The sequence below is a fragment of the Neodiprion pinetum genome, chromosome 6 (assembly GCF_021155775.2).
Source record: "Neodiprion pinetum isolate iyNeoPine1 chromosome 6, iyNeoPine1.2, whole genome shotgun sequence".
Classification (NCBI taxonomy): Eukaryota; Metazoa; Arthropoda; class Insecta; order Hymenoptera; family Diprionidae; genus Neodiprion; species Neodiprion pinetum.
Genome location: NC_060237.1, coordinates 9,189,203 through 9,204,578, shown reverse-complemented (window position 1 = coordinate 9,204,578; position 15,376 = coordinate 9,189,203). Strand labels below are relative to the sequence as shown.

The following is a 15,376-nucleotide window of genomic DNA, read 5'->3' as shown; positions in this document are numbered from 1 at the left end:
TCGGTGGTGGGGATATAGGGGTTGGTTGGTGGTGGGGGGATTTATCAGACTCGACGGCGTGCGGCTCCCGCCGCACGCGACAGTTTACAGCCAGCTGCCAAAGCGGCAGGTTCTCTGGCGAAACGTACGGAAGGCTGGAGTGCGAGGGTTGTGACTCTGTTAGTCGATTGTAGTGGCATTCGTTGTTTGTTGAATAAGATACGTCGCTTCTGTTTTTTCGTGAAAAAAAAAAAAAAAAAAATTAAAATCAAAATAGGAACGAACCTTGGTGTTACGTGGCAGTGACGTTCTTTTTCTAATTTTTAGAACCAAAAATAATATACCAAAAAAGAAAAGAGAAAAGAAACCGTACTAGTCAGTGAGATGTTCAGTAGTTGAATTGTTCGAACCGTGTATCGAGTATACAATGTTGTTGAGTTGATTATCAATTTGAGAGAATTGTTTCTGTTTAATTCGGGTTTGAAGTTTTTTTTTTTCTTTTTTCACCAATCTAATTGTGCTGCGGATGAATTTTCGACTCGACACCTTAAAGAGAGGCAAAGTCGTGCTCTGACGAAGATAATACGAAGAAGAAGAAGAAGAAAAAGAAAACCGAGGCCTTCAACCCCTTGCGAAAGCTGTGAAAACCAGACCGTTATAACACATCCAGTTAAAATTGCTCCCAACGTAAAGTCACCACATGGTCCAGCTACGTCACCAGGTAAACCAAAACAGTCGATTTAAGCTCGACAATTCATCGATATTGATAAACCTTTGTTCTATACACCGTTTATCGCGATAAAGAATTGCGATAAATCTTTTGAAGATGTTGCATTTTTCCTGCAACGTTTAAATTAGGATATAAATTATCAAAATTCACTGTTAATAATACATCGTGACAAATTTATTGCTGCATAGTTTCGAAGTAATTTATGAATGCATCGAGTTTTGCCGTACTCGACAAAAAAAGAAAAAAAAAGAAGGGTTTCGAATAACTGGGACAGTGAGGAATAAGTAAGTAATTGGTACCTACGGTGAGTTGATTACGTATTGTAATGGACTCGTTAGCACTGAACTCGAAAAGGAGATAGGAAAGCTATAAGCGAAAAATCGAGGAATGAAAAAGATGAAGGAGTTTTCCCGGTGTAACTGGAGCTTTAACAACAGGCACTCGTAGTCGAGTATCTCGTTGTTTCGAACACTGGTTGGTGCTTTCGTTTAATTTGAACCTCTTGCCTCTGTTGATATAATGAACCTGGTATGTGGGCACCGCGTAGACTCACACCGAGATACCAACCAACCAACATCGACCAATTCCTGTATTCGTATTCGTATATTCGTATCGGTCCGGTTGGTTTTCGATAATTGGCACTAGTTCCAGAACCCTGCAGGCTCGTTAGCCGACCAAGTAAAGAGAATGGCTTAATTATTTCGTTTGAAGTTTGAGAAGGGGTTAGACATAGGCGTGTATATACACGCGGATATAGATATACGTGTATGTATATACGCGTTCGGTGTGCCGAACCGAGTATGTACCTACCTACAAGTATATCCACGTAGAGAGTAGGTGCACGAATAAATTGGGAACAGGAACAGGTCGTTTATTTTGCACGACAAATTGGTCGGGCTAATTGGCTAACTGCTGTGTATTTTGGGGCCGTAAGGGGGTTGCTACTCCTCCTCCTCCTCCACCTCTTACTACTACTGCTACCGCTGAAGAATTTAAAAATTAAACCGTTTCATGACGCCTCCCTGTGTTCTTTGAACACGGTTTGATTTTCTCACCCAATTATATCGGTTACCTCGGACCGAAAATTGGGAATATTCACAGGTTCGGTAAGGTTGCGAATGATTTCCATGAAACTTGGCTTTTATGACTGAACGTAATAAATTTTGGTAGAATTTCAAGTTTTGAAGTCACTTATTCGTCGGACAACAAAATTTGTCGTAAACATTACAGAGAAAGAATTTGAGTAAAATTTACTTTTGACAAATTCATTTATTTTGTGAAAAATTTACCATCGACATCAGCCCAGTTCATATAATAAATGTGAAATTCTTTTTTGAATAGTTACAATTCGTGACTGTTGAGATCAGGTTAACGATCGACTGGAAAGAATTACGTTCATAATTTGCAAGCAGCTGTACGATTCGTTTACGTCGATTGACGAATTGAAACACATCACAAAAACGCCCAAGTTTTTATTCACGTAATATACATTCCAGCTTCCCAGAATTTAGTCTTGCGGATGAAGAATGAAACACAACTGTAACGTTTTTACACCCTTAACAAGCAGAAAGAAATTCGAAAGAGTAAACGAAAAAAATAAATAAACGCATTTAGTGATAATTGGGTATTTTGTTCTTTGACATGCAATTAGCGAGATGTAAAAATTGTCGGAATTGGTGAAAGGGAAGTATTACGCACCCGTACAAAAGGCCTAATTAGCTAAACGCGTTTTGCGAAACGAAACATAAACTCTCGGAGAGAACGTTCTTATTTTTCTCATCGCTGTTTATATTACGACTACGACTTTTTCGCATCATTCGTATTTCCACCCCGACTTTGTCTCTCTCTCTCTCGCTCCCACTCCCACCCCTTAATTTAATATCCGAAAATGCGTGGGCAATAATTCTTCCGTGAGGCAATAAAATGCTATTTGGGTATATCGAAACGGAGAATATAATCTCCTCAAGTTTTACGCCCCTCCAATATCTCACAACTGACCGCTCAGCCGGTTGCCTGGCCGTCAATCCTCCAGAGTCGAGCCACTCGAAAGTGTGTGTTGCTTTTACGTAAATTGAAACCTGGAGGCTCCGAGTTTCCGTGGAGAAGAGAGGAGCTTTTCAAGTTTGAAAGCTGCCACGCTAGGTGGCAGGAGTTTGTCTCCCGCACTTTCGCAAAAACTTCGAAGTACAGGCAAAGTCTAACGACGCGCGACGGTCAAATTCTTGCTTCGTACACGTCGCATCGATTTCTTTTCGCATGAAATTTCGCCAAGAATCGAGCGGATCGAAAAGATGAGAATGTTCGTCGTCTCGGAATGTGGCGTTTTAGAGGAGGGATTTCTTCCTTTCAATAACGGACAATTAACAATGGTTCCGTATCGCCGGGCAGAATGACTCTATTTTCTCCATCCGGTATCTCGAGACAGAGCGCCCGGTGCCTGTATCCTCTATTTTATTTTAGTTGGCTTCTTCCTCTTTTCCGCGTCGCAGCGCGCACTCTCCTCGGATTCCGCGAGAGTGTGTATTGGCTTCTTCTTCTGCCAGCTTCCTGCCTTTCGATTCGATCTTTCGATTATCAAGCCCTATCCCTGCCTCAGCCGGCTAGTCCCATTGTCTTCTTGGCTCTTTCAATTAATGTTTTGATTGATTTCAACCCCCGACTCGGGACACCGTCTACCCTTCGACGCTTCTCCCGCTCTTTCGCTCTCTTTCTTTCCGTAGAGCAAAGATTGAGTCGATCTGAGAATCCGGCTCTATAGCGCAATTCGAGTTCAACTTGTTTCCTTTTTATTTTTAGTCGAGGGATTTTTTTTTTTTTTTTTACTTCCCTTTTTCCTCCTACCCTTATCCATTCCAACAGCAGTCGCAAAGTCTTTGATACTTTTCGGAGTCTCGGGTCTTCTGCTGTTATATCGTTCGATCGAGGTCAATTTCAAACTGCAATTGCATATTCGCGAATCTGCGGTGCGATCCGGATCTTTAATCCTGCACTGTTTGAGAAATCAGACGTACCTGTATCTTGATTCTTTATTTATATTATACATTTTTTCATCGCCAACTTACGAATTCGACTCTTATGAGATTACCTCGTAGCTCTTTTCCGTATATACACAAGCCTTTCCGTCCGACGAACGTTTTCACCTCCGATATTAATCCCAGTGCCTTCGACCAGATTTTTCACACTGATACTAGACCGAAATCGCGATACATTTTCGTCGATTTGTACGGGAGCTTTAAACCTAAAATTCTCGGCCTTCTAACGGTTGAATTCCCATAAATTTATCGGCATTACAAGCTTGTAAAATAAAGCTCTGATCTTATTGAAAACATTTTGTCTAATCTCGATCGACGTATCCGTATTTCTTGGCGAACGTGAGAAATTACATAATTTCCAAATTGCACGGACCTCAGCAGTCACGGGTTTTTTCCAATTTGCTAATAAAAAAAAAAAATGATCAATTTTTAATGAAAATCTTATACCCCGGCAGCGATGACCGCACGAAATGGAATTATTTAGATCGAAAGGGTTCGCCGTTGGATTTAGTTATTTATCGTAAGAATGTTGTATAAAGTATCATACCCACCCCTGCACGGCAACAAATGAATCAGGGACTTTTACAGCCAATCCTTTTCTGCACGCGCCCGATCCGCTATCAATGAAATTGCGATTGCCGCCAATTTCTCCGTGTATACGAGGCGGCAGCGCAGCGCCGCGTCGCGTCTCGTCTCAACCCCCCGGCGACGTAAGACGGAGGGTGGAAGGCGCTTGCCGGTGGCTGTTTTATTGCGAGATTTGCGGCATGGCCTTCCAGTGTAACAAGACCTACCGAGATCTTAATAGAATCTGAACTCGGACCCGGTTGCCCTCCCCTTCGACGCCAGCACCCTCATCCCCTCCTCCCCCCCCCCCCCCCCCCCCCCCCTCTCGGTGGTCCATCTTGACCGCTGCAATCCAGCTTATTACAACTCTGCCCGAGTCGGTGTGTCGTGTGCATGCAAACGTAGGAGTGATTTATAAGTATTGCTTCCAACCCCGGATATTTTCATGAAAATGTATTATCACTACCCCGATGTAAAAAGGTGTCGCCTGATGCAGGTCGGTAAATATCTCACAATTGTGTCTCAAATCTTGCGGTTAGCGAGAGAGTCAATTTTTAACTTTTCGCCTTATTTCTTAGATCGAAAATAAAGTATTTGTTCGTAGTACAGTGATGTGTGAGTATCGCAGAGTAAATCCTCGAGTTTGAAATTTTTTTTTATCGGAGTACTGGTCGGATTGTAAGGGTACGATTTGGAATTAGTTCGAAAGCGGATCGTTTCTTTACCGCGGATAATGATCTAATTTATTTTCTTTAAAGACTCCTCGACTTTTCATAAAATTTGAATATACGAAAAAGATAGCGAGTGCAACGTTAAAAAGTAGGCTAATTGTAATGACTAACTAACCAAAATTACAATACAGTCTTAAAATTACATGTGGCTTAAAGTTGACAATTCCTTGCTTTGGGACAGCTTACCAAATTTCATTTACTCTCTAAGACCTTATATTATTATAGTTGACGATCAAGCTTTATTAATCGAAATTTTAGACACCTCGTATATTTCGATTTTCGAACGTCCACCCGTTGTATTTTTCGCAGCTCCGCGCGTGATTTGAAGAAAGGGAAGGGAAGGGTGTTTCTGCGCGAGTCGAACCAATTTTATATTTCATTCCCGTATTTAGATTTACCATTTTAGATATTGTAAGAACAAAAATAAGTTTAAATTGAATTCCACCCCCTGTGTCCCCGCGTATCCAGACGCACCCACCCACCCCCACACACACTCACACAGACTTTCGTCAGTTTCCCTCCAACCCTCGCATCACCATCGGTCGGTTATCCGTCCCGCATCTCTTTCGAATCCTTGTCGTCCTGCAGAGCTCTCTTCGTCGGACAAGGGATGGGGGACGATCGCCCCTCTCACTTATTGTTCCCCAGCGTTCGCGCAACACGTCCCGGGCTAATTTTTAACCGGATATATATACCCCGGCACCTCGCGCCGAGTTCGGTTCGCCTATCGTTAATTGGATCCCAGATGAAGGAACGAGAAGGCGGGACTCCAGGGGCATCAGGATGAAGTTAGTAACGTTACTGCAACGATTCGTGTTTAGGAAAAATCCTTACTTCGCGTCTTTAGGAATGACTGAAATTCGATAAAATATACTCATATTTTGCAATGACGACTCCTTGAATAATGATTTTGTCCTCGATGTTTCTTTATGTTAACGCAACTAACTTCAGTCTCATCCAGGGTGGAGGGGCGGGGAGGGGGGGGGGTGGTTGACTTTTTCATGGTGTATGTTCCACATGGATATGTAGATATGTACAGCGATACGTAGGGGCGGAAGGAAGAAGCGGTTCGAAGGGTGGAAACGTCTCGCTAGACTGGGGAGAATTAAAACTACCGCTATCCCCGCAGTCCCCCCATCTTTCCCAGCTTTTATGCACTGTCGTAGAAATTGACTTCGTCCGTGTTAACCCTTCGAGGGTGTTGAGGCGAGGAACGAGAAGTTGAGGAGCAGCCACCGCGCGATGGTCACGCGATCTCAACCCTGCTTCGCGGCGTTATATTCAAGCTTTTATGTACGTATTCTTTTTTTTTATTTTTTTTATTTTTTTGTTTTTGTCGTGGATTGGCTTTACTGCGGCTACGAAGTCAGGGGACGTCTGGAAATCGTTTTGTAATACGCTGCAGGAAATTGAAAATTTGTCGGTGAAAATTTATTCGGGTTTTTCTTCTCACCAAATCGGGGAAAATATACTTTTATACTCTGGTTACTTTACAGACCAACGTAATAGAGGAATGTCGAATTTTTATCAAAACGAGTATCGAGTTACATTTTTACTTCATTTGCGCTCTTGTTATTCAACTCAGACTCGCGAGAAAAATGTTTAAAAAGAAAAACAACAACAACAACTAACGGGAGATGTGTTTTCCCTATTTTTCTATACTGTAACACAAATGAAGGGGTTTTTTGACTTGTTAGGAATGTCAGGATTTAAAAAAAGTTTCTCACCAGGATTGAAAATAATCTAATTGTAAGTATTTCTTAGCGATCCCAATTTCTGTATATAGGAACTCAAGAGCCGATATTCGTTCAGCCAAGTTTCGTATTTTCATCTCACTCTGTAGTCGGAGAATTGATCAAGAAGCTTTCCTAATTTAGAGGATTTTGACTCTCTAAAATACTTTCGAATGTATAAAAATGGTGCAATAGTAGATAACCGCATGTCAAACTAGAGAACGATGCATAGTTGGAAAAAAAATTTGACCCAGACGTGTATTCTACATGTTTTCCATAACGTCACCCCAAATTTTGCGTAAAATAATGTTTAACGACATCATCGCTTGGGGTCGAAAACATTTCGATGTAATCCAGCCAATCCAATCCAACCCAAGGTCGAAAATTATGTATATACAGCTGATATTTACATGCTACCGAATAAATTTAGCCAACCGTCTGCAACAACTCGCTGCAACACGCTTCTGACCCCGGGGGTAAAAAGTGGAGTCGAGTTGGGGCGGATTGTAGAACTTTCGGTCGAAAAGCGTTCGTTAAGACCGAGCGTGCAGGGTGGGGGACCGGTTACCAGACTACGTACCGTTCATTAGAGCGTCGCGACTCCCGGGGCGTCGTCCATCTGTCACTGATTCGAGCTTGCAAATAAATACACCTACATGCGGAGACACGCCGACCGATTAATTACTCGGAACAAACTGACCGAGTTTATTACTCGAGAAAGCCGAGGCTAAAGCTTTTTTTAAACCAACGGTTGTGATCCGTTTTATTCGAGTTGAAGCTGTAAGGGAGGATCAGTTTTTTTTCGGAAAATTTGTACGACGCGAAGCGTAATTTCGATTACGGGTAATGAAAAATTGGTAAAATCTAAATGCCCAATAATGCTTGATGTATGAAATATCGATGACAAACTTCGCGTTCTTTGGACAATTCTTTTTTTGCGATTTATGGCAATTTTACAAAATGGATATAAAAATGGTAAGCGATTCTCTGACCTTCGATGAATCGATCGATAAAATCTGTCGGTGCGCGAATTCTTTACAAACGAGTGAAAGTATTTTTGAATTGTAGTTATACGCTGTGATTCTTTAGAACTTGCCGAGTCCCTGGGTTCGATTTGTTTTTAAATTGCAATTCTGTTTCCCCATGCCGATGAGGAAACCAAGAAGAATAAAATAAAAAAGTGTAGCAAAGTATCAACACCTCGCAGAGACCGACCGACGAATGGCTTCTGGGTATCGGAAAGATGATCGTCGGCTTCGCCGTGTAGTAGTTTGAGTTTTTCCGTCAAAGGGAGCTCAAAGGTGCTTCACGTGTGCACGGGTCGTTATATTCCGAAGTTTTGAATAAATCCTCGGTGCCGCGGTAACGAGCCCACTCCGGGCTGACTCCGAGACAGGCTGAAAGTCCCGAATTTTAATTTCACCCCTAACAAGGGACGGAAAGCAGGCGGGCAGGCGGGCGGGCGCACGACAAGGGCGAAGCGCCAGACGCGTGGGAGGGAGGGTGCTCGCCTGGGTCCTTCAGGACTCCGGGATTCCATCCTTCAGGATCATTATATCGCCAATTAGAAGATTGCGCCCGCCAACGTCTAACAAGCCGGCTCGAGTCCTTCCTGGGGGACTTGCGTCTGCCTTACCGACTCCGTGCTTTCCCCTCGTCTCTCAACCCATAACTGTCACGCACAATCAGACCGATACCTTCGCGCTGTTCGGCTACGACTACGTTGGCTTCTCTTCCTCGAAACTGAGTAGTTGAAACGGTTGTTGGTGCAAAAAATTGTCTAGGTAACCGTAACAGAGGAGCATCCTGCTGGGTATGACCTTATAATTTTCATGGAACAATTTTCAACGCGAAAATAGACCCGGAAAGATAATCACCGGAGTCATCTCCAAGATAATTCTGTGACTATGTTGTAAGGACAGAGAGTAGAAAAATTGCCTGCTCTTGTCTAGCCTCGGATGTTTCTGAATTTTCGTGTAATCGCACAAGGAGTGTTTCAAGCCTCTGGACCATGGATTCTGCCGAAATTTATGCGAACCTTTTATCTACATAGGCCTACTTTCACTAACATTACCATCTATCACATATTATCGTATTGGAGTCAGTAACATTACCGTAACGATTTATCCTGTGGAAAAACCTTTATTCCAGATTGTGGAATTATCTGAATTTTAATAAACCGAAAGAAAACAAAATACACTTATATTCCGATATCTTAGTTCCTTAAAAATCATTATAAAACTAAGAAGATAGTGATTTATTTTCCATAGCCAACGAAACCTCTGACATATCTCAGGGATTCAAGTTTGATCGGTATCACTTCAGAGCAGCAGTGAACTAACTACCAATTTTTAACGATCTCAATTTATCATTCTCTACCGACTGTGGGCAAAGAAAGGCGCTCATTGGATGAATCTGCAAACCATGAGCTTTCACAATTTTTGGCACGATCCGTGATTCGGAAGCCCGATACTTTCCTTGCCAGTTCGAGTGTCCAGAATTATGCAGGTGAATTCAGTCGCTGTTCGGGTGTCAGGATGGAGAGAATATCGCGTATCTTGCGACTGGGAAATATATCTGTACTTTCTCATTCTGCATCGTATATGCATGCGCCGGTGTAATGGCGACGGTCTCAATTAGTCGGACTTACATCGCTGGGGTCCAATTAGACGCGGTCTAGAAGCCTGCCAGGCTACACCCTGTTTGCTTAAGTCTGAGCTGCCCCTGGACGACGGAGCTGCTGGTTCTACCCTACTAAAGGTGTCTTTTCCCCTCGCTAATGACTAATTAGCGGCCTCTCTACTCGTACAGTATAACGACACCGGGCGGCTTTGGAAGGGGGGGGCGGATCATTATCGCCGAGCCGAAATTATACACGCACGCCCAAACACTGACGCGATATTACCCTGGTCATCTTTTCAGGAGTGTCCACCTTCGTGCCCAGGTCGTACTACAAAATCACACCTGCTGAGGGTGCTTATCCAATCTTTGCCGAGAATATCTGCATGCACGGAATAAACATCCAATCCTTTCCCAACCGAAGTGCCGTTTTTGACATTTGACATGAGCGATGTTTTACAGTGAGACTTGACAGTTGGTTACGTTGACGTTTAATCTCAGCCCCGTGATGTTTTGTTTTTCCGTTAAAGAATCGGGTTTCAGTACGGTCACGGTTTTGAAATTTTTCGCAGAAAGTAGTCCGTAAGTCGTTCTCCATTGATTTACAAAATATACCGAGCATCATCGAAGAATATTCTCTTTCGTTTCTGATATCGCACTACCGATAGATCGATACCAAGTTCCGTGAAATGGATTTCGAAGCTTGTTACCGCAGTGATCAAAGACTCGTCAATTATCTTGGATAAAACGATTTCAAGAATCTGTTTGTAGGAAAAAATCCGAACGAAAACCGTAACAAAGGGGGGGAAACTACGAAGAAGAAGAATACAAGAAATTGCCATAAAATTGAAAAGTACGTTTACAAACACACACGCGCACAGATACAGATACGGCTGTACGTATTTCAATAAAGACGGGTCAGCCGAAGCGAGCCAAGTGTCCTGCAGGAATCGGCAACCGGCGCCCCTCCCGTTTTCCTCTCCCTCTTCTTCTTCTTCTTCTTCTTCTTCTTCTTCTTCTTTTGCCGCTTGGTAGTAATTTTATTTCAATGGCCGTATACCGACTACTGCCGTCAGCTCCGTCTTTCTCGTCAGAGGCTTTTTATACAATATTCCATGTACGATACACCCGTACACACATGTAGGCAAACATATATGTACATACATGCCTATATATTGGTGCGAGAAAAGTTTTCCCTGCGTATAGAAAAGCGCCTGTGCATTTTACGGGGTTGCCACACGCGTTTTTATATCATAGACAGACACACACACAAACACACACGCTTCTGCAGCACACTCTCTACTTCGGGGCTTTTCTTTCCTTTACATTTATTTATTTCCTAAATGTCCGTCCCTGCCGGCTATTTTATATTTGACATTTTTATTAAACCCCCTCCCTCTACATTTCACCCTCCTCCCTTCTCGCGGGGGTGTCGAGGGTGGCTGCTACTGGACGGTCCAGCGAGTCCGGACCGTGCCTTCCATATTGCTGTTAGGGCAGTTTCATAATCTCATATGGCGGCTCTTATTGACCAAATAAAAAATTGTATCCGCGCCAGAATCGCCGATCAGATATTGCTGCAACGTTTTTTTCCCCCCCGTGTTTATTATTTTATTTTATTTTCATCATTTTTTCTTTTTTCTTCCCTACCTTTTCACTTGCCTTTCACTTTCTACTTTTCATTATACTTCCTTATACTTTTCTCGGTTCGTATTTCACTACTCCGTGCGATATTGTTCGTTATATCGATACCGTTTGTTTTATTTTTTTTCACCCCCTACTTATTACATTGCAGGAATTGCCTTTGAAAAGTTTCCCACGATGGACAGTTGCATTATTTAAATCTCCGTTCATTATACGTACCTACTTTTGTAAAGTCGATCCCCTTTACTTTATTCTGCTCTTCACTTTAATCGATTTATCAATTGTTCCAGCTTTCCAGTTGATCAAAGTGTGAAAATCCTCTCTCCACCCGATACCTTTTTTTTTTCTTTTTCCTCCGGAATAACTCACAACCTCAATACAGACACCATTCACACTATTTCTCAGCAGTCAATTTGTGTCTTATGCATAAGAAACATTTTTTTTTTTTTTATCTAACAACTTCTCAAAGTACTCCAGAGTATTTCCTTTGAAAAAACACATCTAAAAGGTTTTCGTCCAAGTTTAAAGCGCTTTACTTCCATTTCCATTTCCCACATGTCTACCAGGGGGGGGGGGGGGGGGGGGGGTATAAGGTATTTGTCTAACTCGTGCGAGATTCCCAAGGTGCGGATACCCATAGCTTTGCATATTCGTATTTCGCACTTGCGTGCTGAGTTATTTTTTTTTATTTTTTCTTTTTTTTTTTAGCAAGTATCTATTAGTATTAATCGTAGAAGGAGTTATCACAATTTACAAGGCGTTGCTAATCATTTGAACACCGTATTTATTTACTCTGTTTTGTACTACCTAATTGCGAATTTTCAATTTGCAACGCGTATCGTAGTAGCTGCTACGTTCCAATCGGTCTTTGCAATGCGAAACGATTATTAATATTTGTATGATTTCGGTTTAACAAAGACGACTGTACGGCTGTAAGCACTGCTTTTCCATCGACCCGCAAGCGCTAATTGAGGATCAATTCTGGCTGGCCGAAATTCATAATACCAATCCCTAGTTCGTCAATTATTGGGAATTATAGCTACTGCACAGGGAAAGCCATAGATGTAACTCATAGACTTTTCATCTATTGATTACCAACATAACTGTCATTATATGCCGGAGAAAATGTATAAATTTTGCAATTTCGTCATACTTTGGATCTGCTCTCGATTTTTTTTTTTTTTTTATATAAAGTGACTTGCGTTAGTTTGCTCAAGTTTTCAAAGCTTGAAACATCAGGTGTCGCATACTTGCTGCGAAAAAGTCGCAAAGAATAAAAATAGCAAACAAATGCAACCGAATCGTGATCTAGAATACTAATTATAAAAAAACATCAACCAAACAACATTCTCGAACACCGTTGAAGATCAAAAATTTCAACGAAATTAAACGAGTTTCGGGAGTTTTGTATTGCGCCAAATCGATATTCATTCGGGGTAAATCGGCAAGTTACACACAAAGAATTGGCGGGAGGTATAAGTGGAAAACACGCAGATGAGACCCGGCGTACTGTTATTAAAGCACAATCGAGATTATAATGAGACACAGAGCAATGCCGCGGCAGCGTAAAGGTTTGAAAAAGGTATGTATCTACAATAAGGCGGAATGAGAGGAAAGGAAGGGAAAAAACGAAAAATAAAAAGTAACACGAAACAACCCGTACGCAGCGCTAATTTAGCCCCAATTAACGACCGCCCCTCTGTTTGAAAATACCCCGTCAGAGTTGCAGCGGTGGCATTTTTTCAACCTGCAACCCCTCACTCTCCCTCTTTCTCTCTCTCTCTCTCCCTCCACGCTCCGCTTCGTTCGGATCTACGTACCTGCTACTGCTATTAGCATGTATACACACTATCACACGTGTCCTCCTATCACGCTTTCGTAACTGCACGCATGCGCTTGCAGTGACTTGACATACCATGGTACGATGTATGTACACACGACTACAAATCTTCCGTATCCGAATCGACGTTTCCTCTCTTCATGGCGGTGGTGGTGGTGCTTATAATTCGCACCGGTCTCAGCGCTCTGAGAAGGCCAATTAGTAGCATAAAGCCAAGCCGAGGGATGTTTGTATGTAATAATGGATTGTTACTCAAAGTATCTGGCTAATTAATTAAGCCCCCTCCCCTTCCTCCACCCTCTTTTGCTCCGTACTCCCTCCACCGCCACCCCCTCAAACTCTCGGCATCCCCAACCGTGCTGGCGTCCTTTAGGTTTCCTAGAGGCACCTAACCACCCTTGTATAGGCCGGAGTTAGCAACCTTTATAAAGCTCTGCGTATCCACGCGCGAGTTTCACAGAGTTTCGTCCTTTAGCCACCCAGAATGCGAATCTACACGCGCGCTGTTGTAATACGCTTCTTGTAATGGGTCGAACTGATAATATGGTATAATTGAGTGATCGGTCGGTTTCAGATGTAATTGATTCAACAATGGTGGAATATTTGCTGACTATTGGAATTTTAAATTAGATCACCGAAATGGTTTTTTTGACGTTTGGTTCAATGGAGATTTGATTTTTTAATGTCCATATCGAGCGGTCGGTTGCGATAAGCGTTTGGTAGCGAGTATAATCAGGGATTATTACAAGTTTCTTATGGGAAAAAATTTAATTATGATCGATCGAAAGATAACAGATACTTGACAAAAATTTTGATGATACTTTGACACAGCTTGTGGAAATATTGATATTCATGATATATTCTTATTTTGACTGATTATTGTAATAATCGCAAAGCCGTATTTTTATAATATTTTTACTAGCGATAGAAATTACGCTTCACTCGTGAGATTTATAAAAATAATCAAACTTCCAGTGTCAATTACAATATATTATAAAACTTGGAAAAAACGGATAATTGGAATTGAAGAACTTTTCTGTTTCCATCTCGTCAACAATAAGGCATAGGTTGAATTTTTTGAAAAAATTGATGTGTCCAAATTTATCATAAAGCAAATTTGTAGATTTTTCTAAAAAATCTATTTGAAGTATCAGGAATTTATACATCATCAACGCGATAGACTACCTGAAATGAGTCGACACTTTCGCAATTGTGTACGAGCTATAATTAGAATTAAGTTTGTTAAGCAGGAAAGTGAGGGAACGAATGCTCAGGCTACAGTTATGGTATCAGAAAAAAAAGAGAGATGAAATTACTCTATCATTTTTGAGGCGGATATAACACGTCATTTTATCGTTTAATTTTAATGCATTATCACGGTTCGTTATGTTTATGAGTAAGCATATATACTCTGCTAATTGACTGAGAAAAATCATTGATAAGATTTTTATTTCGTTAGCATAAAGTGTGTATGGTCCTATTTTTATCTTTCGAACTTGATATGATTTTTCACGTGGCTAATTAGCCGAATCTAAAATGTGTTTCATTTATATAACTAGCGCAGCAAATCTATTCGCAAAGAATTGAATAATACACAATACACAGTAGAATTAGGAATTGTACGGTAACGTTTTCCCTTCGCATAAAAAGAATGAATAAATAAATTAGTCGCGTATCGATTTATTGTTTTCTTTCTAATCACGGCCGACTGATTGTGAGTGTAATTCACACTAGTGAACTTGGTTGAACCGTTGAAGAATCGTGAATATTCTTATCACCCTTGTTTTACATCCACCTTTACTTTTTTCTTCTGCGTAACGTAGAATTGAAAACTCGTCACGTGGCTGTTGGAACCTCATGTTGACCAGGTGTATAAACTCGAGACGGTGATACGGTCGATCTATTTTGCGTGACCATAAAACGAGAGCAGTGATTCCGTCAACCAAGCCTCGCACTTTTTACTCTCTAATGAGCTCTCCTCCACTTCGCATGGCCCAGTGATATAAACTTTGCACGCAACGATTCGCAGAGAATTCTGACAACCACGGCTGCATGTATAAACAACACGCTTGCATACATTCGGTATAGCGAAAGCGATTATCATCAAAGGTCTCGGAAGCTTGAGGGATCAACGTACGCAAGGTTTGAAGATAAAAGAAACGCGTTACGCACTTTCTTCCGGCGAAAATCGTTAGCTTACGGATTAATTTTGCTACGAGATAATTGTCAGATTTATCAAATCATTATAGTCGCTAGCTACAAAAGATCTGTTTAAAAATACAGATATAATAAACCGAATTTGAGATATCCTCTCCTTGCGAAGAAGCGGCATAAATGAATCGAAAATTTTCACAACAAAAAAGAGGAAAGAAAAAAAACAAAATGAGTAAACATTTGAAAAAATCGCAGGCGATATGAATTTTATCGGGAAACGATTGAATTGAAAATTCCAAACTCGTAAAGCGGGTCAACTTCGCAGCTTTCGTTCGGGAGAAAAGCGG

The 15,376-nt window shown here is 41.5% G+C and overlaps 1 protein-coding gene across 6 annotated transcripts in view; it reads left to right on the top strand.

Moving 5' to 3' along the window:
* LOC124220825 (LIM domain only protein 3-like) overlaps positions 1-15,376 on the top strand; it is a 111,351-nt gene that overhangs the window by 79,590 nt on the left and 16,385 nt on the right. The window contains exon 1 of one of the 6 annotated variants that reach the window (XM_046630142.2): positions 107-700. The exons of the other annotated variants lie outside the window; for them this stretch is intronic. The gene's annotated coding sequence lies outside the window, so the exon portion shown is untranslated. Of the gene's footprint in view, positions 1-106; positions 701-15,376 lie in introns of those variants that run through there. 6 annotated transcript variants of the gene reach the window in all.